Genomic DNA, 14,291 nt, shown 5'->3' with positions numbered 1-14,291 from the left:
AAAAACAAAAGCAATCTACCTACTTCAGATCATTCATCGAAAAAAATCACAGATAATTTTTTTTTTAATTAAAGCCATAAAGACCAATACAAAATAAGAGGAAAAATTATATAATATTGAAGGTAGGGAAAGCTTTTCTAAGGATCAAACTAAATGCTGATTTAAAGAAAACTATTGATATATTTGACTGTGCAAATTTTAAAGCTTACGTACATCTAAAAAGTATAAAATTAGATCTCTAGGGAAAATATTTTCAATAATATAATAAAAGGAGTGATAATTGTACTCTACAAAACATTATTGCATATAAATTAAGCAACAATGGAATCATTTAATTCACAAAAGAAATATAAATCAGTGTTAAACGTATGAAAATAGTCAACTTTTTTGATTAGCAATCAAAAATTCAAATTAAAACCATGTTGAGTTATACTGAGATTATCAAACTGTCAAAGATAAAGAAAAGATAATAATAACTTCTGGTGAGAGTGTAGGGATATTGATCGTCTCAATCTCTGACGGTGCAATGCAAACTGGGAAAAATCTTTCTGGAGAGTGATTTACAATAGCATATGTCAAAATCCTTAAAAATATGCATACCCTTTGATCCAGTCATTTCACCGCTAAGCACTAATTTTTCCTGGGGGTGTGTCTGCAAAGATAAAAATTTACACAGCTTTGTTTATCATAGCATTTTTCAAAAATGGAAAACAAACTGTTTACCAAAAAGAGAACTGAGTAAATGTCTGTTGATATATTCCTACCAAACAATAATATGAAACTATTAAACGTTATTTTGTTGTAAAAACTTTACTGTATTTTAAAGATATATGACAAACAGCTGTTAAGAAAACAGAAATCATAGCATAGCAATTCAGCAGACTCTGGAGTCCAAATGTCCAGATTTGGTTTCCCCACTCTGCCTTCTATTACGTGTGTGTTCTTGGGGGAACTTATTTAACTTTTCTAATTCTCAGTTTACTCATCTGAAAAACAGAGGTAATAGTAGCAATCTCATCAAATTGTTCTGAGGTTTAAATTAGTTCATAAATATAAAGGAACAGTGCCTAGCATAAACTACGTGCTAAATAAAAAAGCTAGCTGTTATCAATAAGTATTGTAGATTTAATTTAAAACATTACTTTTATCATAATGCTTTTCCATATCAAGGACACAGAATGGCTTTTAAATGTGTAGAGATCAAGTCTAAGCATTTCCACTTAGCAGAAAACCTGCCTTATTGTAAAAAGTAAGCAGAAAATTCCTTGTGTATGGACACATCCAGAGGCCCCTGCCTCCTTTGTGGTACTTCTCCTGGGTACTCTTGCTAGATTAGACGTGGCTCCTCCAGTGCCTTCTCATCCATCTTGGATCTTTGCCCCAATGCAGAGTATTCTACCACTAGAGTACCACGGCCCTTCCTCTGTTCATCTAAAATATACCTGGCCTTCCACACTCACCAGCATCCCGCATAAATCTTTCTCTCCCCTCTCCAGCCCATGGAAGTTATCAGAAAAAAAAAATTCTGACATGTCAATCCTATATCAAATTTTCTGGTCCTTAACATATACTTCCCTAGACTTTGCTAAAAAATCCCCAAGTGTGAGCTCAGTGTCCTTTCTCTGCTGAAGCCCATCAGTGCCCCAAACAAATACTCTATATACAAATCTAGCCATGCAATTTACAATATAATTTTAAGGCACACCGATACCTTTGACCTCTGTGGTCCAATCTGCAGGAGTATCAATTTCTCATGAAGTCATCTCCAAATGCTTCCAGACTGATTTTAATAGAGATGAAGAGGCCAGCCTCACACAATAGCAGGAATTGACCAGGAAATTTATGAGATAAGATGCCTTCCTGAGATTTATGTCACACATTTCCTGTGTCTACAGAACCCACAGATGTCTTCATATATTGCAGAACTGCGCTTTCATTCTCATGTCAAAACTAAGGTGGAGAACATTTCAGAAAGAGACATGTGCAGTGTGCATTCATTCCTAAGTCCTCTGGAGGTTTAGAAAGTCAAGAATAGTCTCAGTTTAATCAGAACAAGTTTTCTCACCTTCCCCTCAAATAAGTTGATGTACTTGGGTGGTTGCAAGGATCCCAAGGACTTCAGAGTGTAGCAAAATCTGATCAACTCTCCAAAAAGAGTCCTTCAGAACCTCTCAGACTAACGGCAAATAACTTCCCATTTATTCGAACCAGGTGACAATATCAAATCACATTATGTTCATGTAGGAAGTACTTGAAAGGCAACTCTTTAGTTCTGAATTTGGAAGTTGGTCAGAAGTCTAATATTTTCAAAAGCTATATCATTTTGGGAAAGTGAAGAAAATTGCATTTTTCTATCTTTCAAAAAAATCTGACAGTATTTTTTATTGTATTTTTAAGGCACCTCCGTCGCTGCTATGATGTTGAAGGAACAAATCAAGGACATAAGGCTGAGAGATACAATGTGGCCGATTTCAAACAGAAGCGCTGCTGAGTACATCACCTGTTTTGTCATGGTTCAAGTAAGGGCTGAAATAATAGTAGAAAAACGCGTAAATGAGTAAATACAACTGAAAAAAGAAAGGTGGCGACGTAAAGCAGTATATTCACATATGAAGATTGGTCAGGGATGCACTCATCTATTCATCCAGCCATTCACCTACTCACCCTTCCATCCACCCGTTAATTCTTTTTTTGTTTTCAAAAATGTTTTCTTGGGACTTCTCTGTTGGCGCCGTGGTTAGGAGTCCGCCTGCTGATGCAGGGGACACGGGTTCAAACCCTGGTCTGGGAAGATCCCACATGCTGCGGAGCAACTAAGCCTGTGTGCCACAACTACTGAGCCTGCGCTCTAGAGCCCATGAGCCACAACTACTGAGCCTGCGTGCTGCAACTACCGAAGCCCACGCGCCTAGAGCCCGTGCTCCACAACAAGAGAAGCCACCGCAATGAGAGGCCCGCGCACCGCAACAAAGAGTAGCCCTTGCTCACCACAACTAGAGAAAAGCCCGTGGGCAGCAACGAGACCCAACGCAGCCAAAAATAAATAATTAAATAAAATAAATTAATTAAACAAAAATGTTTTCTTGAGGAACTCTTGTGCCAAGTTCTGTTCTAGGTGCTGAGGAAGTATCATGAACAAAGCCAACATGGTCTCTGACCTTGTGGAGCTTACAGCCTAGCAAAGGAAGGGTGTATTTTATGCTCTCATTAATTCCTTAGAAATTAATGAGGAAGCACCAGATGTCACTAAAATGTGAATGTCTTTGCAGAAAAGGCAAAATTGTTGTTTTCTCTTAGGACACTTCTGCTCTTCCACTTGTTTGATTTCCCTCAGAAAAATGCAAGCCCCTCAAGGACAGGTAGTATTTAAGGTTCACTTCAGTACTACCTTAGCACCTGGCAGAGTTGCCTGCCTTGTGAATTGCAGTACCTACATCCATGGAATGGCTTCTCACTATTATATTTGCTGTACTTACTCTGAGACATTCAATAAATACGACTTTTTTAAAATGCAAAATTGCTCACATATTCCAGAGTTCCTTGTACTCTGGCTACCATACTGACCACTCTGTGTTCCCATTTCCAGCATCTTCTTTCCAGCCCTTGCCCTGCCTAGCCTATGTGATACCTTCCTGCTCCTCCTGTACTTCTGTAACACTACAACTTCACTACCTTAGTTTCCTTCTGATTGTTTGACTGCTTTTTCTCTGTTGTACTTGATAACCCTGTTCAATTCAATTCAGTTCAGTGCAAGTTAATTCAGTTTAATTAATATTTGAGCAATTACTATGTACTAGATACAATTTATCACCTCTATTTAGAATACTCTAAAATTCAACCTTCAGCTGTCTAATGGATCTAAACCTACATTGTCTATTGGACACCATCTCCTGGGTAACCTATAATCTCCTCATTCTAAGCATATCTAAAACTAATCACTTTACTCTGAAAATAAGAATCTACCTACTTCTTACTTAGGTTAATGTGATAATATTAATAATGTGAATATTATTTTAGCCACTCATATATAAATCTCCAGGTTGTATTTAACTAATTCTTCAAAATTCCCTTGAATCAAGCTTAATTTTATTCCACATACAGATCACCTCCAATCACAAAATGCTTGAACTTGCCTTTATCACTTTTACACCCTCTTCTATTCCAAGCTATACAGCATACTTTGCTAGGTTACAAAAATAAGTCAACTTTAATGATGATGAACTCTTACAGAACCAGGTGTAATTTCTTCAGTTTGGGGTATAATAGTTTGGGGTGCAATACCTTCACTATCATTGCCTTATTTGCCACTAATGTTCTGCATGTGTTCTATACTCCAGGGAAAGTAGACATCTTCCTGAATGTTATGTAATTTCTTGCTTCTGAATTATTCTCCAACTTTTCTCACCCTTTGGTATGCCTAATTCTGTCATTCTGGGTGTTAAAACTCTTTCTACCTTATAAACCCTAGTTTAAATCAACTCTCTAGTTGATTTATGCTATGATGAAAATAAATTTAAAAAGAGAAGAAATAAAGAGGATGGCCTTCAGTAACATACAGACTTGAATTAAATCCTGAATCCACCACTTTACATGCTGTTTGATCACTGATGAATGTCTTAAAATTGCTACACTGCTCTAAGGGGGGAAAATTCTGTCTCTTCAGAATGCAGATAATCCTCCCTTGGACTTTGAAATGAAGAAGGGGGCTAAATAACACTATTTGACTAAAATAAGTATGAAAATGTGCAAGGGATGCTAGATTTCAACCATCCTGAAATTTAGGATATCATTGGTTAAAAATTTACTAGGACCCTGGATGAGATTCAACCATTCAAGGCATGAATGTGGTCCTGAGAAAGAAGAGTTTGTCCAGACAGAAAACATTTGCATATTTTCACTCACCTTCAATGTGATTTGATAAATTTGCAAACCAGTAGGCTAGTAATCAAACTCCATATTTCCACCCCTACTACATGGGAAAAATAATTTCTGAAGTATCCAGGGCCATTTCACTCCTGAATACCGCCCCCCTTCCACCCTCTAACTTAGACATCAACTTATAAATTTATTCTGGGACAACAATTCCAAGTAAAAATCATGGCTGATGGCTGAAATTAAGGGGTGGCTCTTTAATGAGTTGTAGGAGTGATGCATTTTGGCAGTTTTAGATCTAGACACGTTAATTCTGGCAAGGAACTAAATACACATTCCTTAGGTTCCCTTCTGTATATTAAAAAAACAAACAGGCGAAAAAACAAAAAGAAGCGTACAAACAAAACCATATAGCAAGAACAGTTTCCATCAAGGTTACAGGACACTGGAAATTTGGTAAACATTATTCTTATCCCCTCACCCTCCAGCCAGTGATCCTAGAAGTTGGACAAGTTAAAAAGACCCAGTCAAATCCATGCCCCTACTCAACCATGTACTGCCAAATATTAACCCAGATTGATCTCTTTCAACTGAATGACTAAATTAAAATATAAGTACGTAAGAAAATATTTGATAACATACAATTGTACTCAGATTATAAAGGATAATCCAGCTTAAAAATATTTACATTAAGAAGCAGAAGAAATCTCAGTGTCAATGTTGGTTTCTCAATAAAATTAAAGCATGCATACACACAGTATATAGGAAAAAAGAAACAGAATATATAAGTAGGAGAGCTGGAAGCATCCAGCTTGCTCAGCTAATCCAAATACAGTGATTGTATTATCCTATGGGCCTGTACTGGTTTTGCATTTGTGGTCATAAAGCTTGGATTTTCTCAAACTTGTATTAAAGGAGAGTTCTTATTATTTGTATTAGGCAATTTTCTATGTTCTGATTCCTCTGAAAATTTATCCCAACTCCTAAAAATTTATGCTTTGAATCCTTTCTTATTTTCTAGTGTTTATATAAAATTATTCTTTCTTAATAGCATTTCTGTCATTTCAGTTAACTTTCAGTGGGAAGGGAAGTAGAAAAATGACTTGTTTGCAATCGTGATCCAACTCCTCCATAAGATATTAATTATTTTTGTATGCAGGAAAACAATAAATGTTACCCTTAAGACATTACAATGATTAAAAATAAATTAAAAAGACAGTTTCTGCTTATGTGAAAAACAACAGCTAAATGGAGCACCTCATTTTGCCAATGATGATCAATATAATGAGGCAGTTCCGTGCCATGTAAAAAAAACCTTGCTCTAGAAAATTCTTTTTGAGACTCAAGTGTAAATTCTTGAATTTTTCATAATTTGTTTTTTTCTACTTTATGCTGCTCTAAAAAGAGAAATGTGGTGTTCTATAAGATTTATAGTAATGTATTAAACGTGTATCTCTCTTCCATGGTTATTAGGGTCAATCTTTAAATATCAAATATTTATTGTTTATAAGTTGAGGAGACAGTAAATAGCAAAACGTCAGTTCTAACCCACTATTGCACATGCGTTCCAAACTTTGAGAAATATAGTGCTAAAATTATTTGCAAAAATTTTGGCCAATAGGATTAAAGTTAAATAATATGATATGCCCTGTAGCTAAATAGGTCATACCTTTAGATAATGTTGCATCCTCTGCATCCCACTAGTAATAATACATATCAGGTATTATTGTCTAATTCCAGATAGATGAAGGTAGCTAACAGTAAACACACTTTTACCTGAGATTTACCTCCAGTTCGTAAGTAATATCCTTGTTTGTTTCGCTTTCATCAAAATAACTAAAGCATAATATGTTAAACATTGTCTTCTTGTACTAAGCTCCATCCCCATTCCACCCTATACCCCTTCCCTGTCCTCAGCTCTGTATTTCAGGGGTTGGAAGACTGGAAACTACATTTGTTGGACTTATTGTCTGATGGATCCTGGGTTTGGGTTCTACCAACAGAAATATAGCAGATAAAGGATGAAAAAAACTGGGCTCCAATAGTATTTGTGGGTTGGGGTGAGGAATTGATTCCACTTTCTCACTTTTCCTTCTCTAGCCCTGGGAGGAGGGAGGTAGTTGACTCCTCTACTTTCTGATCTCTGGGCAGTACCACCATTCCCTATAGTTCCCTGTAACCCTTTCCAACAATCTGAAGCTATGTTTCTGTACTAAATTTTCTTCTGTTTGAAATTCTTAGAGTGGTTTCTATATTTCTGACTGCCTCCAGGCTGATACATGTAATAAATACGTGGACTCTATTAATTAAAGGAGGAAATGAACTTGGACCAAGTTGTGAAACTCTCTGTAATGGAGTCTTAATGGTACAGATTAATGCTTTCTCAACAGCATCCACTCCACCTGATCTGCTTCAGGAACAACTTGACTGCTTTCTTGTAGGTGCCAGTCCTGGAGACCTAGTGGTGGAGGAGATAGCTCATTTTCATGCTCACTGCCTAATTACACCTCCTCTGACTGAGTTCTGGAGCACATCAGCTCTCCAAGATGGCCTTTGGTCACTACCTGGATACTGCTTACAGATGTGGCCTTTATATGGCCCTCATATTATCCAGAAGCTTGAAGGATGTGGACAAAAGCAATGTGCCCTTTGAGGTGGTATCTTTGCTGAAAGCAGGATTGGTTTCAGATGAGATGTCATATTTTTCAAGTGCAGCATTGCCTGCTTGATCCACTTTGTCACATTACTTCTTCTAGTACGTGTCACATTATGTTAGGTCATGCCATCGGAGTTAACAGTGAGACGTGCTATTGCCAGAGCAGCTGCATATAAGACCTCCACAGATTCAAAAGCCCTTTGTTTTTACACAGTCTTGGGAGGTACATGAGCAGGATTTTATACCTTCAAGTCCTATAGTCACCATGACAAATATATTTTTTCCAAGAAAAGAAAATAGTCAATTGTCTTGAAGAAGTCATGAGGTAACATTCTGGAGAAAACACCATCATTAGTACTGAAGTCTGAGCTCCAGTACCTTAGCAAGGCAGTGTCTCTTTACATTCAGGTCTTGACTCCTAACAATGGCAGTCATTTTGGATAAATTGTGTCTTGACGCTACAGCCCCAGACAAATTCACAGGAGTATCTTTATAGATTTCAAAAAGAGCTTACATTTAGAAAGATAGGACAGTCTGGGTCTTGCCTTTTTGATTCATATTTAAAACCAGAACAAATTTCTCTTTCCGTTGCCTATGGAAGACACATTAGCCAAATCGATGTCTGGAATTGCTAAATAAATTTCAAAGAATAGATTTTTTTCCTGACCTCATTTGAATGTCTAGACATTTGTGGATTATTGGATCTAAACCATCTGAAACATCGAGCCAATATTCCCCAAACCAAATTTAACCTATAGATTAAGAATGCAATCAAAAATTATAAAAGCAGAGCCTCAGTGCCAGGCTTGTTGGGAGAAAACTGAGAAGTGAAAGAAAAGAAATGATCACTTAAAAACCTTCCAACTAGATGGAAGAACAAAGGGGATACAGACAATCAGAAAATAATCACTGACCAATATATTGGTGCTGATATCAGGGCAAGAAAAGCACACAAAAGAGAGGGGAAAATCAAATTTAAAGTAATGGGGAAAACTGCTCATTGTACCTATTCTCGGATAATACACATTTACATGGAAACGTGTTTCACATTCACAGGGTTCTTATACATTTTTCTTTATTTGAAATCCAAACTATTTTAAAGCTGTTTTATTCTATTAGCAATTGCTATTAGATGGTATTTTAAAGAAAAAAAAAAAAATATGGTATTACAGCTCATAGTAGGAGTCTGTATCAGCAGAGCTGGAACTAGAGAAAAGGCTTCCTTCCCCACTTTCTCTTTGTTAGGAGCAAATTGCTATAGGGACAACTCCACTGGGGGGGAACCTCTTAAAGGAGTGAGGGTCCCAGCTTGTTGGAAACCTTCAGGAGTTATTTCCTGTTTTTAACAAGTTTTTCCTTTAGTCATGAAGAAAAAAAAAACGTATTTCCCTTCCAGCCCATATTTAATCATCGTATTTGTGCATATGATTGCAGCTCTTCTGAAAGGACTTGGAATGAGCTGCCAGGCTGCAAGGGATAGAATCGAAAACCCCTTAACAGTTAAAGTGTCCATTAGCTCCTCTACACTTAGCATCCGTCAGACAGAAGAAGGGCTGGGAGCCCCGGGGCGAATTTCTAACTAGCCTAATGAGGAGACAGATTCTGGGAGCAAAAAAAGTTCATTTGCTGAATTTCCAGCAAGAAGTCTCTTCAATATTGCTTCTAGGAAACACTGACAGGCTTTGTTTGTAAGAAATCATTATGCTGAGAAAGAAATGGGATATTGTTATATGAGGTTTTTAAAGAAAATTCATTTTGATAGATGTCTAACTGTGCATTCAATTAAATTTCCTTCTCTTTCTTAAAAAATAGATGTCAGGTAATTGTACTCAAGTTCTGTAAGCTGAAAAGTGTTATCCTTTCCTTCCAGTTATTAAAAGTTCTTTATCAATATGTGTCTTTCTTGTCTTTATCCTTTGACTAAGGGGGGCCCTCAGTGAAAATACGTGTTCTCCCTTCCTTTCCTGTAGATGTGTGTGCACCTCCCAGAAGGATTAGTAAGGACTGCTCTTTTTTGGCGAAAATTGACTTCCATATTTAAATTATGTAGGCTCTATGCCCCTGAAAATTCCTCTTCTTAAAAATCAATGTGCATGACCACTTGCTAGACACAAAGTCCATTTAGTTATGCAACCACAAATCATCACTGTTTACTGTGATGCCCCACTAGTTCCTAACTATGTATTGTGCCATTTTGTGATGGTCCTTTTGAAGCTTCTAATAACGATCAACAAACTGCTATTTAAAGCACTTACCCCCTTCAGTCCATCCTCTTACTCCCACCAAATCCATCGTTCTATAATATGGCTTTGCAGGTAATACATTCCTCTTCCTAAAACATCTAGACCTCCAAGTGGCTCTGCATCCAACATCTGGGACAACCAGGTTCTCCTCCTGATTATCTAGTTTCTGATAGTGGCACTCTCATGTTCCTAATCAACCAGACACATACTCTTAAGAGTCACATTCACTCACCCTTCCAATTTCCCTTATATTCATCAGAACCACTCACTATATTCTAAATCGTGTATGCCAAGTCATGCAAGATTCTACCTTCACAATATGGATCTCATTTGCCCACACTTCTCCCTGCCCATTGCCATCTAATTAATTCAGACTTTTATTATATTTTGCCCTGACTCATTTAATGGCTCATTAATTGGTTTCTCTAACACTGACTTGTCTTATTCTAGATAATTCACATTTGACAGCCATACTAATTTTGCTAATATAAACTTCAACTGTATTGCTATCTCCAACAAAGCCTTCGTGACTTTTCCACTGTCTACTGGATTTTTTACACATCTTAGCATTTAAAGCTTTCCAAAATGTGGTTGACACCTACATTCCAGGATTGACTTGATAATTTTTCATCAATATAGGCTAAGATCTCACAAAATATAACTACACGCTGTCCCTATCATGTTTCATGCTGTTTGATTTTCGTGTCTCCACTCAGTCTCTGCAAGTGGAATTTCCTCCCTCAGCTATCTCCCCCATAAGATTCTTAATCTGTATTTAGATTTCTTTTTGAACTCCAACTACTCTCTGAAGTCTTTCCTGATACACAAACCAAGCATAATTTCTCACTTCTCTGAGAAAGAATACTTAATAGTATTTTGTTGGCATGTCAAGTAGAGCAGTGAGGTTTCCAAACTCTTTCTTTCCAGTTCTCACCCTTCGTGAACAAAAGGTCTTTTGAATAATAAAGGACAGAAAAAGGAACATTTCCTATAGGAATGAGATTTCAAAAAGACTTGAGAGGCTTGGAGAGAAAACCAAGTCACTTATCAGATCAAGCTGACTCAGTCCATCTCTTTCCCAATTTTCCATATGGAATCATGTAGAAATACTGGGAAATTTGGACCTTTCATTTAGGAAAGCAATGGTATTAGGTTTAAAATGTTGCATGTGGGCTGTTTTCACACTAGAGGTAACTTTAGCTCATTTCCAATTCCCCCATAATAAAAATAATAGCCCACCTTCTAACCTATACTTTTATTTTCATTTTTCTATTTCTCCAACCTTTTTTTAAAGATTTATAAGCAAGCAGAGAACTGGGCTGTGATGGATTTGTCTTGGTGTCCTAAGTGTTCAGAAAGAGACAGGAGAGGTATTTGATAAATATTTACTGAACTGAAGTCTCGACCGTCAGGCCTGCTAACCTTTAGGTAATTTACAGTGCACTACATATGTAATAAATACTGCAGCATTTCCTTTTTTATTTTTACAATACACCTCAGCATAACATTAATTCCTCAAGCTCAAGATGCAGGATTTATTCTTACACTGTTATTGTAGCATACACCTCCAAGTAGGGTGCAACATGCCTAGCACAAAGCAGAGATAGATTCAAGAAAGCTTAATGTCTAAATATAGTATTAAACTATTATAAATCATATCTATTTTCATATTAAGCTGAACAGAGAAGAGAACAACAATCAAGGAGTTGCCTATATGTTTCTGAGAACTTCCAAATGGCTCCTTCCTGTAGAACAGTCAAGAACATTGAACCCCTCCCACCTCCCACCAGCACATTCAAAGATCAAGGTAAATGTATTTTGAAGCTTGAAGGGGTCAGGGACTCTGAAAGCCTTTAAGGGCCATTGCACTGCAAGTCTCCATATTCTAACAGATAAGTAAGTACCTTCTTACCTGAAAAGAAGTACCTTCTTATCCGAAAAAAATGACATTTTTCTTAGGATTCCACTGCAACTACTTACTTCCCTTTCCTAGTGGTTCTCCCAGTGTTTTTTTTCAACCTAGAAATAACACAACCAGAATGATGTCAGCATGATGTCAGTTGCATCCTTTCTTCTTTACCATTGGCGCTTCTTTTACCCACATTTTCTCTCCTGATCCCATCCATCAATAAGCCCAATGTAAATCACCTGCCATCTTTCCAAAACCTACAGGATTGTTTAATTTCTTGCTATCCCAGATTTTATCTTAAACGAATGGAATAGAGCTGCAGAGAGAACCATTTTCAGAAACACTAGCATCTGGTTATACTGTCTCTGGTTTTCCAAAAGGAAACACACATACAAACCACACACACACACACACACACACACACACACACACAGCAAACTCAATACTAAAAAGCCATTCACTGGGGTGCAATGAACTCCTTCATATGCTTGTAGTAAGATTGGCTGGTCTACTCAAATCCTTTTCAAGACTCACTCTATAAAGTGATTTGTTTAAAACCCAGGAAGATGCAGAGATTTGACTGATAAGTGACCACAAGCCTCATCTCTCAAATATTACTCAGTATTTTAAAATACAAAAACGACTACTGCTTTTCATCTCGGAACTTAGCCCAGGCGTGAGCCATTGCTGGGGCAGAGGAGAAGCTGGTTTGGGATCCATTTTGGGTAAGTCTGTAACCCTTGGGTCTTGTTGAGTCTTTGTTTCTGCCATTTTTCTTCAGCATGGTTCTCCGTTTCTAAAAGTGTTCTCTGATGTCAGTGTTTGTAGCATAGAAAGATCCCAATTATTTGGCTTCCACGTACAGTCAAGAGAGTCCTGCCAGCTCTCATTAAATCCTTCAACCTTATCATTCAGTCAATATATTGAGCACCCTCTGGATGCTATTCTTGTTAGAGATTTTAATCATCTTGATTAGATTATTGCTTCGGCTCCAAAGTACAATATGGGTTAGTGTAATCACACAGTAATAGCAACAGTCGTACAAATCTGTGTAATATTTCATAGGTTTTGAAGTTCTCTAACATCCATCAGCCATGTATTCATCAAAACAACCACGTGAGATAAATCAGCTACTGCCTTCTTTCAAGTAAGAGGACAAGGGATCAGAAAAATAAAGGGACTTACTCTAGGAGCCATGGATAATAAGTGACATGTAAATTTTAATGGCAGAGGTTTTATATGAGACTTTAGTAAATGAAAGTAAAAAAGTGAAAAAAAAATAAGATCAGATTTTAAAATAAGAAAGGTTGGCTTAAGAATGACCTCCACCAATGCATCATGAATGAATCTTGAGTAATTAGCAATGCCTAAGCTATTACTTACACAAGGAGGGAAGGAAAGGAAAGGTCATGTGTAAAGATGTGAACTTCAGAGATAAATAAAAACACTAAGAAAAGGGGCCTTTAGTCTTTTAGTGTTAACTAAACTCTAGATTTAATAGTGTGTTAATTCACTGCACCCTTTACCATTAAATGATATTCTGTATCACTACAAAATGTGTAGATTTCTTTAGAGTATTTCATTACTAGACACACTGACCAATTTCTTGACATTTTGACTAATTGACAAGAACATTGTTTGTGCAAATGGAGGGTTCCAGGTCACATTGTTAAAATATCAATAGCATTTTGAGCTAGGGAAAATACGTAACATTGAGATCATGTGTTATAAAAAATATTTTTAAAAATCTCAGTATTACAGGAAACTGCTGGCTTCATCAGTCTGTGTCAGGGAATTAATTTTCAGCCATACATCCCTGCTGATACATCTGCAACCTGAGAAAGTCCAATTTCCTTCTTTCATGTGTGTCTAATAGAGTATGAATAGTTCAAGTGTCTGAGCAAAATCAGAGGCCAAACCACAGACCCACTTCCTCAGTAACAAGGAGGATAGTGACTTCAACCTGCTGCTGATAGAGAGGCTTGCGTCTTCCTCTCCCCAGGAAAGGTTTTCACACCTGGGTGAGGTGAAAATTGCAGCCAGAAGAGAAGGGACCGATGGAAATAGGATGGACTACCAGGCACAGGGCGGCTTTCTGTCCATCCTTCCATCTCCGAGCTAATCTCCCTCTCTTTCCACCCTGGCAGAGCCCCAGGGTAGCAAACAGGTCCAAAGGGGGAAACCTTCCATTTAAGAGTGTAAAAGGAAATAGGAGAAAGGGCATATGCAGTTTGTAGGGCACCCCAAATTCCTTTCCTGCTGTCCACCTTTGAAAGGGGGAAGGGGACCTCACTTGAAGCGTTTCTCATTGCAGGCAATGCACACATGAGGGTCATCTATAAAGTGGCTCATCCATGAATAAGTCCTAAATGTGTTTTGATGTGTGCCCTGCTCAGGGCTCATGTACTCTACAATAGTGAGCATAAAAACTACTCATGTGCTCCATTTATGAAAATTATTGAACAATGACATAGTCCATATCATAAGAGTGACTGCTTTTTCAGTATATCACCTCATGCTAGAACTCATTCAGATTCCTCCAGCTGGTTGTATGTATGTAGAAGGAGGGAGCTGGGTATGGTCATTGAAAGAACTCCTTTGTCCTTTTTTA

Source organism: Balaenoptera musculus, chromosome 13 (assembly GCF_009873245.2).
Source record: "Balaenoptera musculus isolate JJ_BM4_2016_0621 chromosome 13, mBalMus1.pri.v3, whole genome shotgun sequence".
In the NCBI taxonomy this organism is placed as follows: domain Eukaryota; kingdom Metazoa; phylum Chordata; class Mammalia; order Artiodactyla; family Balaenopteridae; genus Balaenoptera; species Balaenoptera musculus.
This window is presented reverse-complemented; position numbering follows the sequence as displayed.